The sequence below is a fragment of the Procambarus clarkii genome, chromosome 13, assembly GCF_040958095.1.
Source record: "Procambarus clarkii isolate CNS0578487 chromosome 13, FALCON_Pclarkii_2.0, whole genome shotgun sequence".
Lineage (NCBI taxonomy): Eukaryota > Metazoa > Arthropoda > Malacostraca > Decapoda > Cambaridae > Procambarus > Procambarus clarkii.
The window spans coordinates 21,347,167-21,361,340 of record NC_091162.1 but is presented as its reverse complement, the minus strand read 5'-3'; the positions used below and the strand labels follow the sequence as shown (position 1 = coordinate 21,361,340).

Sequence of the window (14,174 nt, the reverse complement as noted above, 5' to 3'; positions counted from 1 at the left end):
ATGGCAGAACCCACCGAGAGCAAGATGCAGAAGCTTGCCGATGACCCAGACCTGACTCCCCACCCAACCCACAACCTACCCAGTCCTCACCTGCCCCTTCCTCTCCTTGCTCCCCACTCAATCCCCAGTCTACCCAGTCCTCACCTGCCCCCTCCCCTCCTCGCCCCCCACCCAGCCCACAGTCTGCCTATTCCACACCTGTCTCCTCTTCCACCCACCCTGCACCTGAAAGCCCCCTGCTGAACACCACCTGCCTCGGCACCCAATCCCCTCTCCTCCCCCTCCTCTATCTCCGCTCTCCCCTCTTGACCCTGTTTCAGAGCCTGATGATGGTACTCTGATGTCTCCAGCCTCCAACACAGACCATCAAGACCAGTCTCATCCCTAGGAAGACGACGATGGTGGGGACGACGCTGGTGATGAAGTAGACGACCAACCCCCAACAAGAAGAGAATGCCCCTGATAAAGCTGAAGAGGAATGGCTGCTGGAAGAATTCTCTGCATCCTTACACAATCTCCTCCACCACCCAGACTGGGACGCCTTCACGGAACTACTGCAGCAGATAACAATAATGCAGGAGCACTTCAAGATTACAACTGATGGTAGATCGACAACATCAACTACAATCGACGTCAACGACTGTGCAGCTATCCAACGACTGTATTGAAGAAATCGGAGGAGGGCAATTAGACTCATCACAACAGGAGAAAGTACCCGCTGCACAATACCCGAGGAACAAGTTGAGGAGCATTTCACCCGTACACTGGGTGTACAAGACCCCTTCCAGAACTTCGACATCATCACTGCCATCCCTGAACCACCTGAGGACCACAGGGAAATGTACTCGGGAGAGTTTACAGAACAAGAAGTAGCAACGAGAGACTCCAGAACAGAAAACACCGCTCCAGGAGATGACATTCACTCAGCCACTGGAAGCGAGCAGACCCAGGATGCCGTGTGATTACAGCCATCTTCAACATTTGCTTGAGCCAACAGAGGACCCCAGAGGCTTGGAAGTCTTCCCAGACAGTACTCATTCCCAAACAAGGTGACTCTGAGGACATTACAAACTGGAGACCTATCACACTCTGCCGCACCATATTCAAGTTGTATACTGGCTGCCTCTCCTCCAGATTGCAAAACTGGATCGTCGACAACGAAGTGCTGTGCCCCGCCCAGAAAGGATTTATGCCAACTGACGGAGTTCTCGAACATAACTTCGTCCTGCAACACTACCTAGATGCAGCAAGGACAGGGCATGGCCATAAAGACTTTTGCATTGCTTCCCTCAACATTACTAATGCCTTCGGCTCGGTCCCAACTAAACTCATCTCTGCAGCACTCCGGAGGATGGGAGCAGGAGATGACTTCCTAGCAGTTGTCAACAGCATCACCAATGGAAACACCATGACGATTGGTGGCGAAACGAACGAAATCCCAGCCAACTGTGGGGTCAGGCAAGGATGCCCAATTAGTGGACTCCTCTTCAACATCTCCATCGAAGCTATCCTGAGGACTGTGTAGGGAGTTAATCTTATACTCGCTCCATTATCTCATTATCTTAATAGCATAACTAATTAGCACTAATTACAGAAGCTACAATCCTTTCCCCAATTACAGGTAGTACTTTTCTCATCTTGTTGGAGGAAGCTGAGGTGTAATCACCATATAAGCAAGCGATTTGATGAATAGCGGACAGTACAATTTCCACAGTCAACAATGTAGCACTCGGTGTGTACAGTTCTAATCGACCCAAGACGCTACAGTTTTGACACAGAGCAGACAGCAGACTACGACCGCATTGAGCCGCCACGCTCTCGCTCCCCGAGTTCAGACACTGACAATTCCCAATTAATCCGCCACGCTCTCCCACATAGAGCTCCACGACTCCGGCCTCACTCAGCTCTCTGCTCTGCTCCAGGCTTCGTCTCAACGTCTACGACACTGGTGTATCCAGGACTACTAAATAAATATGAAACTCACTAAACACTGTGCATCTAATCAACCCAACAACGTAACATAAACGTGCGTTATAACTGCAATCAACGCTGGCCTCGAAGCTGACCCAGACCTGAAACACCCCTGCCTAGCATATGCCGACGACATCACTTTGCTTGCTGGGACAGAAGAGAGACTACAAGCTCTACTAGACACAGTTGGAAGAGCCTGCCAAGCCATAAAACTCACACTTAACCCAAACAAGTGCTACTCCATGCACATGTCAGGACGGACACCAGTGGGATTGAGGGAGACCCAGTTCCAGATCGAAGGAAGAAACATACAATATCGGCTTGGGGGAGACCACTCCATGTTCCTGGGACGCCCCGTCGGCTTCCAACTGTTGTTCGGTGACACCTCAATTGAAGACTACATTGAACTTGAAGAAAGTTCTTATGAGCAAGTTGGCTCCATGGCAAAGACTTGATGCACTAAAGACATTCGTTTTCTCCTCGACAGTCTGCAATGAGAACTTGGCAATTTAAGAAGACTATGTGGGCTAGGTTAGATGACAAGCTCAAACCACACATTAAGAAGACCCTCTATCTGCCAGAACGCGCAACCTCCGGGTACCTCTATGGCAGCACACAAGCAGGATCCTGTGGGATCCCTCTAGCGCAGAAGACTCTGACCTATTCCTCATCGACACAACATTCAAACTCCTAAACTCGCCCGATGTTGATACAAGGGAGATAACACAAGAAGACTGCCGCCTCGTAGTGGCTAAGAGAAGAACTGGAAGAAGTCACACCTGAACACGTCTGTTCCTATCTCTCCAAAGACCTGGAAGATCAAGCAGTATCCAAACCATTTGGTCTCGAGCAAGGGATGCCTCTGGAAGAATGGGAACGACATGGACAGCTGATGGAAAAAGCATCTCCATAACATGTGGTGACAAGACCCTGAAGGCTGCCGCAAGAAGAATTGTCGCCAGAATCATCAGAAACCACAACAGACAACTTCGCGATGCCCATCTACAGACCCTCTGAGACCAAGGGAAAGTAATGTGCGTAGTCTCACAGGAAAAAGCTTCATCTCATTTCATGAGATGGAGAGTACACGACGTTCGCTGACTGGCGCTTCGTACAAGGTTCAAGGTTCAAGCAAGTTCAAGTAAGCTTGAACCTGCTACCCCTGGATGGAGCCACCAGACGACCGAACGCAAACAAGACCTGCCACTGATGTCCCTGGCAAAACGAAACTCTGCCACATATCATGTGCCATTGCAAGCATACTCTTGATACCTACAGAGGATGCCACAACTCCTTATGATGCCACATACTCTTAATACCTACAGAGGATGCCACAACTCCTTAGTAGACAGAGTCAAGGTAGCTGCATTAGGACGCCAGTGAGTCCCAAGAGCAGACAGTGTCCTCAAGCCTGACCTTGTCACCGAGAAGGACAACAAGCTGCTGATTATCGACGTCACCTGCCCCTTCAAGAGCATGGGAACTGCCTTTGCAGACGCATGGACTGAGAAGGAGACAAAGTACGCCGACCTCGCTTACGAGATGAGGGCATTGCCGCGGTACAACAGTGTGTCCGTCCATAGTTGGACCACTAGGATCGTACGACCCACTCAACGAGTGACTGATGAAGAGATTGGCATCGAAGTAGTACCTCGCAACCTTCAGGAAGCTGTGTGTGAGTGACGCGATCAAATGGTCGAGGATGCGGTACATCGAGCACATCACTTTAGCCCGTCAATGTGAATAATATGTGTATTTAGTATGTATGTATTAATTTGCATTGTATAAATGTTAGGCCAAAAATAATTCACACTGTAACTTGCAAGAGATCCTTTGTAAATCTTAGCTTTGCCAAAAATTTTAAGCCTAGGCTATATGAAAGCATTGTAAAAACCCACGCTGTACCATGTTTTTAAATAAAATCTGTTCTTATCAGCTTAATATCTGATACGATCCCCATGTGGGATCCTTGATTTTAAACTAATTTTTGTAACATGGCGAAGTGCTAGGGGCTTGCTCCACCATTGCCACAGATCGGCCCGGTATTGCAGTACCTCCGGGATCAGTCCACTCCCCTCGGGGAGAACAAAACAAATCATTTAAACTTGCATAAAATCCTATAGGTCATTGATGCTGAGGACTCCAGCATCTACGCCAGCTGTGAGGTCAACCCTGGAGAATTGATCCGTCAGGATGGACTACCACACCACACCCTGGGCACACAGGGTGTGGTGTGAGTTAAAGTTGCTGACTTCTGGGATGACATCAACACCAACTCTTGCAACCGAACTTGACCAGTCCCTGAACTGGGGATGAATGGGAACATGCCAATCGGTCTCATAGGTCCAGGGACAAAATCCAAGAAGCCAGCTGTAACACCAAGCAGACCAGAGATAAGTAGCTCATCTAGAAAGTGGGACAGGCAGTTAAGTAACTGAAGTCTGCACGGTCCTGAATGTTCCACAGGTTTGACAAGTTCCACTTGGGGATCGGGAACAAATAGGACAACTACCGCAGAGTGGGGGTTAACCCGACGACTACAGCATCCAACCACTGCACATTGGCGGATAGGAACTGTGGGTTAGACACCTAGTGGCACTCAGCCCCTATCAGCGGGTTATCTGTCTAATGACCAAGTGGATTCCTTCAGGGTCTCTTATTTCTGTATTTTGATTTGTTAGTTTGTTTTGGTCTTACTCTGCATTCTTGGCCTTCTCTTAATCTAAGTGATCTAAACAGGCGGCCAGGTTTTGGCTTCAAGTGTGGAAGGTTTACAACAACTCGTAAGGGCCTGGTGTGAATCAAATTGGACTTTGTTCCGTGGGAGCCATTTACTCAGTGTCTCGGCCTCAACATTAACCCTCATGTATCTCGGCCTCAACATCAACCCTCATGTATCTCGGCCTCAACATCAACCCTCATGTATCTCGGCCTCAACATCAACCCTCATGTATCTCGGCCTCAACCCTCAGTTAACATCACTAAACTCGCCTAAACGTGGTGAGTACTCATATTAAATAGTATTTATTGTCACTAATATAATATTTTGTGTTTTGTTTAAAGTATCTATGAAGCTATAATGCATTATGTACTTGTGTACATAAAACTATTATTTTTGGTGGCTGGGAGGATTCAACCAAATGTCTTAATTAAAGAGTACATATCCAATCACGATTGGAACCGAAGTAACTGGATTGGAGGATGTCAAGTGGTCTAGAAAATTACTTTTCTCGTTTGGTTCATTAATCTGAATATTATATTATTGCTGTACTGTAATTCTAATTTTGTGTATTTGTTACAAAGACTTCTTTAGTTTTGCCTTCAGCAATAAGTTTGATCATAAAATATGGAAATGGATATTACATGAAATGTCTATTTACATATACAGTATATTTGTTTGAGTTGTATATCAACCCATCTTCCTGTTTAGATAATAGGTACACTAATGTGACGATAGTCAATAGTCACGAATTTGTACGTACTTAGCTTTTAGATAGTATTATACTAACTTGTAAGGAATTCTTTTAAAATAAATGAAGCCAAAAAACAAACTTGAGTATTCCTAGGCCTAGTATAGCACACATTTACTATGTTAGGCCTCATATATTGTGCATTAGGCCTAGGAGGTTAGATTAGTTACAAAAAGCAACAGAAGTTGAAAATTATTAGTTTTTCGATTTGTCCAACTCAATAGTTTAGATTTCTACATTCTAATTTTGTTGTACGACGGTACAGTATATATATACTATGGTCCTCATCATTACTATAAGTACTGTACTACCAAAACTGGAGGATTGGGGAGATTATATTTATATAATATATATATATATATATATATATATATATATATATATATATATATATATATATATATATATATATATATATGTATGTATGTATGTATATATATATATATATGTATGTATGTATATATATATATATATGTATGTATATATATATATATATATGTATGTATGTATATATATATATATATATATATATATATGTATGTATATATATGTATGTATATATATATATATATATATATATATGCATGCATATGCATATGCATGCGAACAAGCCTGAATGGTTCCCAGGACTATATGCGACTGAAAACTCACACCCCAGAAATGACTTGAACCCATACTCGCAGGAGCAACGCAACTGGTAACTACAGGACGCCTTAATCCGCTTGACCATCGCGACCGGACAATAAGGAAGTGATAGCCGAAGCTATTTGAACCACTTCCCCGCCGGCACTCGAATGGTAATCTTGGGCATAGCATTTTATCAAATCACCTCATTCTAAAAATGCTATAAAATTATAATAGATAAAATGCTATGCCCAAGATTACCATCCGAGTGCCGGCGGGGAAGTGGTGCAAATAGCTTCGGCTATCACTTCCTCATTGTCCGGTCGTGATGGTCAAGCGGATTAAGGCGTCCTGTAGTTACCAGTTGCGTTGCTCCTGGGAGTATGGGTTCGAGTCACTTCTGGGGTGTGAGTTTTCATTCATTCATTCATTCATTCATTCATTCATATATATATATATATATATATATATATATATATATATATATATATATATATATATATATATATATATATATATATATATATATATATATATATATATATATATATATATATATATATATATATATATATATATATATATATATATATATATATATATATATATATATATATATATATATATATATATATATATATATATATATATATATATATATATATATATATATATATATATATATATATATATATATATATATATATATATATATATATATATATATATATATATATATATATATATATATATATATATATATATAAATAAATAAAATAGTATATTTTGGTAGCAGTCTTTCCTGTAGACATATATTATTAAATATGACTGAAAATGTATGATTAATAATTCTAACACGAATTTTCTCTATCTTTCCTATGTTTCTTTTCACTGTTGATGGTAATTCAAAGATCAATTCTCCAAAATTCATTTTTATTTCTAGTCTGACACGACACTTGAGCGCATTTCGTAAAACTTATTACATTTTCAAAGACTTTAGTTTACAAACACACAACTGAAACTGAATAGAGCTTACACATCTTCGAGGTTTATATCTACATTTGGGTGAGGTGGATGAGGTGAAAAACGAACTTTCAACAATGGGTATTCAATGGGTATTAAATTCCAACACAAGACAGAACACGAAACAATGGGTATTGAATGGAAGTAATTGTAGAAAGCCTATTGGTCCATATTTCTTGATGCTTCTATATTGGTGCAGAGTCTTGAAGTGGGTAGAATATAATTGTGCATTAATTGGCTGTTGATTGCTGGTGTTGACTTCTTGATGTGTAGTGCCTCGCAGACGTCAAGCCGCCTGCTATCACTGTATCTATCGATGATTTCTGTGTTTGCTAAGATTTCTCTGGTGATGGTTTGTTTGTGGGAAGAGATTATATGTTCCTTAATGGAGCCCTTTGCTTATGCATCGTTAAACGCCTGGAAAGAGATGTTGTCGTCTTGCCTATATACTGGGTTTTTTGAGGCTTACAGTCCCCAAGAGGGCATTTGAAGGCATAGACGACGTTGGTCTCTTTTAAAGCGTTCTGTTTTGTGTCTGGAGAGTTTCTCATGAGTAGGCTGGCCGTTTTTCTGGTTTTATAGTAAATCGTCCACATGTGGACCGTAGGCCCACATACCCAACACAGCCCGGTTGGTCCGGCACTCCTTGGAGGAATAAATCTAGTTTCCTCTTGAAGATGTCCACGGTTGTTCCGGCAATATTTCTTATGCTCACTGGGAGGGTGTTGAACAACCGTGGACCTCTGATGTTTATACAGTGTTCTCTGATTGTGCCTATGGCACCCCTGCTCTTCACTAGTTCTATTCTGCATTTTCTTCCATATCGTTCACTCCAGTATGTTGTTATTTTACTGTGTAGATTTGGTACTTGGCCCTCCAGTATCTTCCAGGTGTATATTATTTGATCTCTCTCTTGTCTTCTTTCTAGTGAGTACATTTGGAGGGCTTTGAGACGATCCCAATAATTTAGGTGCTTTATCGCGTCTATGCATGCCGTATATGTTCTCTGTATTCCCTCTATTTCAGCAATCTCTCCAGCTCTGAAGGGGGAAGTGAGTACTGAGCAGTACTCAAGACGGGACAACACAAGTGACTTGAAGAGTACAACCATTGTGATGGGATCCCTGGATTTGAAAGTTCTCGTGATCCATCCTATCATTTTTCTGGCTGTCGCAATATTTGCTTGGTTATGCTCCCTAAACGTTAGGTCTTTAGACATCATTATTCCCAAATTCTTTACATGCTGTTTTCCTACTATGGGCACATTTCATTGTGTTTTGTACCATGTATTATGTTTACGGTCCTCATTTTTTACCGTACCTGAGTACCTGGAATTTATCACTGTTAAACATCATGTTATTTTCCAATGCCCAGTCGAAAACTTTATTAGTATCAGTTTAAAGTTTTTCAATGTCTTCAGCCAAGGTAATTTTCATGTGTATTTTTGTGTTATCTGCAAAGGTTGATACGAAGCTGTGACTTGTATTTTTGTCTATACTTGATATGAGAATAAGGAAAAGCAGCGGTGCAAGGACTGTACCCGGAGGTACAGAGCTTTTAACTGCACTTGGACTAGATTTTATATGGTTGACTATTACTCGCCGAGTCCTGTTTGACAGAAAACCGAGTATCCAGCGTCCTACTTTACCGGTTATTCCCATTGACTTCATTTTGTGTGCTATCACGCCATAGTCACATTTTTCGAAAGCCTTTGCAAAGTCCGTGTATATCACATCAGCATTCTAATTTTCTTCTAATGCCTCGGTGACTTTGTCGTAGTGCTTAAGTAGCTGTGAGAGGCACGATCTTCTCGCTCGAAATCCATGTTGGCCTGGGTTGTGAAGGTCATTGGTCTCCATGAAATTGGTGACCTGACTCCTAATCACTCTCTCAAATACTTTTATTATGCGCGATGTTACTGCAACTGGTCTATAATTCTTTGCCAATGGTTTGCTCACTCCCTTGTGTAGAGGGGCTATGTCTGCTACTTTAAGTGCATATGATATCTCCCCCGTGTCCAAGCTCTTCCTCCACACTATACTGAGTGCCTGTGCTACCGGCACTTTGCATTTCTTTATAAATATTGAATTCCATAAATTCAATATTTATATATTGAATTTATGGAATTCAATTATATATGAATTTATATTTTATATTTATATTGAATATATATTTATATATATATTTATATTGAATTCAATATTCAATATAACATGCACTCGGCACCTGGGGCCGAGTGCATGGGCTTGTTTCCAATTTCTTTTTCAAAGTCTAGTTTGCTCGTTTTGATATCAGTTATATTTACAGGGGTTTGAATATCCCGCATAAAGAAATTGTCTGGATCTTCCACTTTCATGTGCTTTATTGGAGTTCTAAACATGTCCTCATACTGCTTTTTTAGGATTTCACTAATTTCTTTGTCATCCTCCGTGTATGAAACTTCACTTGTACGAATAGGTCCAATACTGGCAGTGGTTTTTGCTTTTGATTTGGCATATGTGAAGAAGTATTTTGGATTTTTCTTTATTTCCTGAATTGCTTTCTCTTCTAACTGCCTTTCTTCAGTTTGATATGAGTGTTTCAATTTCCGCTCGATTTCTTCAATCTCCCTATTTAAATTATTCCTTCTTTGATGGGAAATTCGTGTCTGCATAAGCATTTCCGTTATTTGTTTCCTTCGTTTATAGTGTCATCTGTGTTCTCTTTCTACGTTGGATCTCTTTTTGCTTTCCTCAAAGGAACATGTTTCAGACAGACTTGATACGCTTCCGAAGTCAGTTTTTCTATTCCTTCTGTAGGACTTGTATTACTTAAAACAGTTTCCATGGAATGTTTATAAGTTCCCTGTTTATTATCTCCCAGTCTATCCTTTTATTATTAAAATTGAATTTACTGAATAGCCCCTCTCGCATTATCAATGTTTTAGGTCTGTTCTGAGTATTGATGGTCGTTTGCACTTCAGTGAGCTTGTGATCTGAGTATGTGGTATCTGATATCGTAATGTGTCTGGTAATGTCTTCATTGTTCGTAAAGACCAGATCTAGAATATTTTCATTTCTCGCTGGCTCCGATATCTGCTGGTTGAGGGAAATTTTGTCACAGAATCTAAGTAGTTTTCTAATCTGGGGTTGGTTAGGTCCCGATAGATTTCTTGGTATAATATTATTGTTTGCTATTCTCCACCTGAGACTAGGCAAGTTGAAGTCACCTAGGAAGATAATATCAGGTATCGGGTTCTCCAAATTATCAAGGCTATTTTCTATTTTGTTTCTGTTCTGTGAATTCCTCGGCCGTTGCATCTGGCGGTTTGTATATTAGAATAATCACTAAATTTATTTTCTCTATTTTTAATCCCAGTACCTCTACCACCTCATTTGTAACGTTAAGGACCTCCGAGCATACAAGGTCTTCCCTAATATACAGACTCACTCCTCCATGTCACCTAATTTTCCTATCACACCTGTATAGGTTATATCCTGGAATCCAGATCTCACTGTCTAAGAATTCCCCTGCATGAGTTTCTGTGAAAGCTCCAAATACTGCATTTGACTCCGTGAGGAAGCCATTTATGAACTGTACTTTGTTGTTTGTTCTTGTTTGTAGTCCTTGTATGTTGGCAAAGATGAATGAGGTTACTCTTTTAGTGATGGTTGGACTGGGAGACTTTTTCGGCAAGCCCATTATGCGTGGACATATTGAGTTCGTTCTGACCAGTGCTGATTGTTGTAGGGCAGTTACCTGTCGTAGACGTAGTTCCCTTTCGGTGTGTAATTGTATTTGTAATTCTAGAATGCTAGTGGATCTGGCATCCAGTTCCATACATTTTCCATGCTCCTCCTTTTGAATTCTCTTTCGGTTTGGTATAAAAAATTTATCAAGTTTCCTTCAAATTCATTATCCTGCTTGCCACTCTTTATGTAGCGTTCCGTGCCTTACGCGTGAAAGTATGGGCAGCTGATGTCATAGCACGTACTGTCCTCCAGTGAGGTTTGGCACATGTCAGGATGGAAAAACCTACATATTGATCCAAATCGACACTCACCTTTCCTAAGCATGTTTAAACATTTTTTGGGATGTTGGTAACTGCATTCTAATCCTTTCTTATTACCAGCATATCTATGTCTGCATATGCCCTTTGCATAAAATTTGCATAAGTCTGTCCTTCTGGTCTGACTCGCTCTATCGGGAACCATTGTAGTGTCTGTACCTATCGAGCTGTCAGTGTTGTCTGTTACACTTTCTAGTTTACTCTCATCTACATCCGGGCATACTGAGTCAGAGTTTACAGCTTCCCGAGTTTCAGCTTCAGTTTCATCCCTAACTATAGCCTCCGCCCCTGGTATATTAGAATTGTTGTTGTTCCTTTCCCACTCCTTCTGGATGGCTGGTAGGCTTTCAATGAACGATGTTTTCCGTTCATGCATTATGTTATCTAGAAGGTTTTTTAGGATATTCCAAGCTGGCAGGTCATTTTTACACACCCAGAGCAAGTGGCCAACTTTCAGTGCCATGGTGTTACTCACTCCTGTACAAGCCGAATGAAATCTATTCTTACTGATATAACATTCAATTCCCATTGCCTTCGACTTTAATGAGTTGTTACAGTGGCCACAAATTTGTTTATTTACTCCCATTTTGCCTTGTTTTGTTGTATATATATGTATATTTATAATATATGTATACCGTATATTTGTAATAATATATGTTTATTTGTTCTACTGTATGGTCACAGTACTTATCGCACGGTCGAGGGTGAGGGTCCCAGAGGCTGTATAGTTGACACGTTGTTGTCCCAGGCCGCGGCTGATGCCGTCAGTTGCCAGTTACTAACACTGATATATTAATTCGCCTGTATTATAATAAGGGATTTTCTGCTTTATTTCCGACTTGCAACAGTATTCACTTTCTCTATTACTAATTTCTCGATCCACATTCCCCTATTATACTTGTTGGAAACCAATTTGCAAGTAAGCGCACACACGTTGGGCACACGGGATGTGGGTCTATGGGGTGGGTTCTGGCATCACGAGATGGACTTCACACGAAATTCACTTATTTCCTTAAAGCACAAAAGTCGGATGTCAATCACTATGGTATATTGTACCATAGAGTACTCAGCCCCTCCGACTCTCGGGACTCACCAGTCTCTCCTGGTCCCACAGGAGAGGACCAGTAATACCCACCACAGCAGATCTTTGCCTCCCACCACTGGGGGTGCCACTGATTCACCCTGGGAGCCCTTCAGTCAACCATGGGGAAACTACTAGCAATTCCGGCCTAGACCCGTGGAGAAGTGAAGGAAGACCCAGGCTTACCTTTTAACAATATTGCAGGAATTCCTTTCCCGCCTTCCTTCTCTATCTTCTTTTAACCAGGTCACCAGCTGGGTTGATGTATCTGCACCCCAGCAGTGCAGTTCAGTGGGTGTATTCTATACTGCTTGTTGCCAAAGTGTTGCTACTCCTACAGGGTTGACACTGGTCTGTCAGCCCAAGGTACACTTCCATAAAAGTCTGTGTGGCTTTACCTCTCTCCAGCCACTACATTGCTTGTTGCCAAAGTGTTGCCACCATTCTGGCTCTGATAATGGACAGATAGCCTAGGGTACACTTTTATATAAGTCTGTGCTGCTTTACCACTCACAGCCAATAAGAACTTCTTTAGAAAACGTGATGTTCGTTAGGTGGGACTATGATATCCCTCGTGTATGCTCATAGATATTATTTTGGAGGCGCACTTAAACACCATGATAAAATATGTGAATTTACTGACATAAGCTACACGGTTACATACATAATTACAATCAATACAGGAAATGAAAATAAGAATAAACAGTCTGGAGATTGTCAGCAACTCTTCTTTCATGACCTCCAACAACTCCTTCAACTGGGCAGATTTAAAAGGGGCCACACACTCCCTCACAGAGGGGCCTCTTCGTCAACGTCGGCTACCTCCTCTTCAACTGCCTCGTCGTCCACACTCGCTGTCCTCTTCAACAGTCCTGGGCACAAGCTTCCCTGCAGCCTATCCTACTACTAATGTATCAATGTTATACTGCAACATACATAGGTAAATATCGTGGCCTATCTGGCTTACTCAAACAAGGGGTAATGGGAGGGAAATCGATGTACCTTTACATTCCTGGCTCACGACGCCTGTCCCTCGATAGTGTGAGGTTCCCACACTTGCTGAGTCGGTCCTTGACGATCCAGAAACATTCCTCAAGTCTTCAGGTGTCGTGAAGCCATCGCGTCGTCGCCGAACCACTCCCAGAGTTTCAGATATCCAAATCCTGGTTCACCAGTGGGCACTGAGCTAGTCACTGTATGCACACACTCGTCCCTTCCACAAGGCGTTGCTCCTTGCCCTAGGAACGGTGTCGTCCCTCCAAAATCCTCAGTGAACGTGACCCGGTCACAGCTAGGCTTGCCAGCCACACCTTCCAGACCCTCAAGCGTCAGGCGGCACCACTCCAGTGTCGTCGCCAACCAATTCTTCAAGTTTTGGCACTTCCCTGTTCAATGAACTTGGTTTCTTCGTTCTTCCCGGAAGCACAGGGTCTCCAATAACAGTGGTGGGCTGCAATGGCTAGCATTAACCCACTGAGTAAGGCTTGTAGAGCCTCAGATCCTCGAGAGCTGATCGAGGCGCATCCTCCCACCTCCACAGTCAGATCAACTCTGGACGCTAACACAACTGGTGTCACCAGGGGCACTCGGTGACGTCATGGCAGGCTCTGATTGGTCAGCCAATCCGCATTTGGCTGGCGCCCTCCACAAAATGGCGGATCTGCAGGTAGGGGGGGTGTACCATATTACCATAGGGGTAGGGGGGGTACCATATTTTAATATCAAGTGAAAAATTATACACAAAATAAGTCCGTCTTGTGTATGTAAACAAGGGCCACTTGGAGGTAGGCCCACCCCAGTACCCTCTGTGTGTATTCTTTCAAATAGTGTAACGTACTCAGGTAACTAGTGCCCAGACACAGAAACTAGACGCCTCCGTTGTAAGATAACTAGTGGGAAAATGCAAGTAATGTAATCTAACAAGTGAACAAAACAAATTAAGAGTGCGACACGTGGT

General features: G+C 42.2%; 1 protein-coding gene and 1 pseudogene across 6 annotated transcripts in view; both read left to right on the top strand.

The window, feature by feature from the left end:
- LOC123757247 (uncharacterized) overlaps positions 1-14,174 on the top strand; it is a 153,318-nt gene that overhangs the window by 39,115 nt on the left and 100,029 nt on the right. For 2 of the 6 annotated variants that reach the window (XR_011228385.1, XR_011228384.1), the window contains exon 5: positions 4,095-4,971. The exons of 1 other annotated variant lie outside the window; for it this stretch is intronic. The gene's annotated coding sequence lies outside the window, so the exon portion shown is untranslated. Of the gene's footprint in view, positions 1-4,094; positions 5,725-14,174 lie in introns of those variants that run through there. 3 more of the 6 variants (XM_045740767.2, XM_069323782.1, XM_069323781.1) reach the window with 2 other exon arrangements.
- LOC123757366 (U2 spliceosomal RNA) lies at positions 3,873-4,047 on the top strand (annotated as a pseudogene).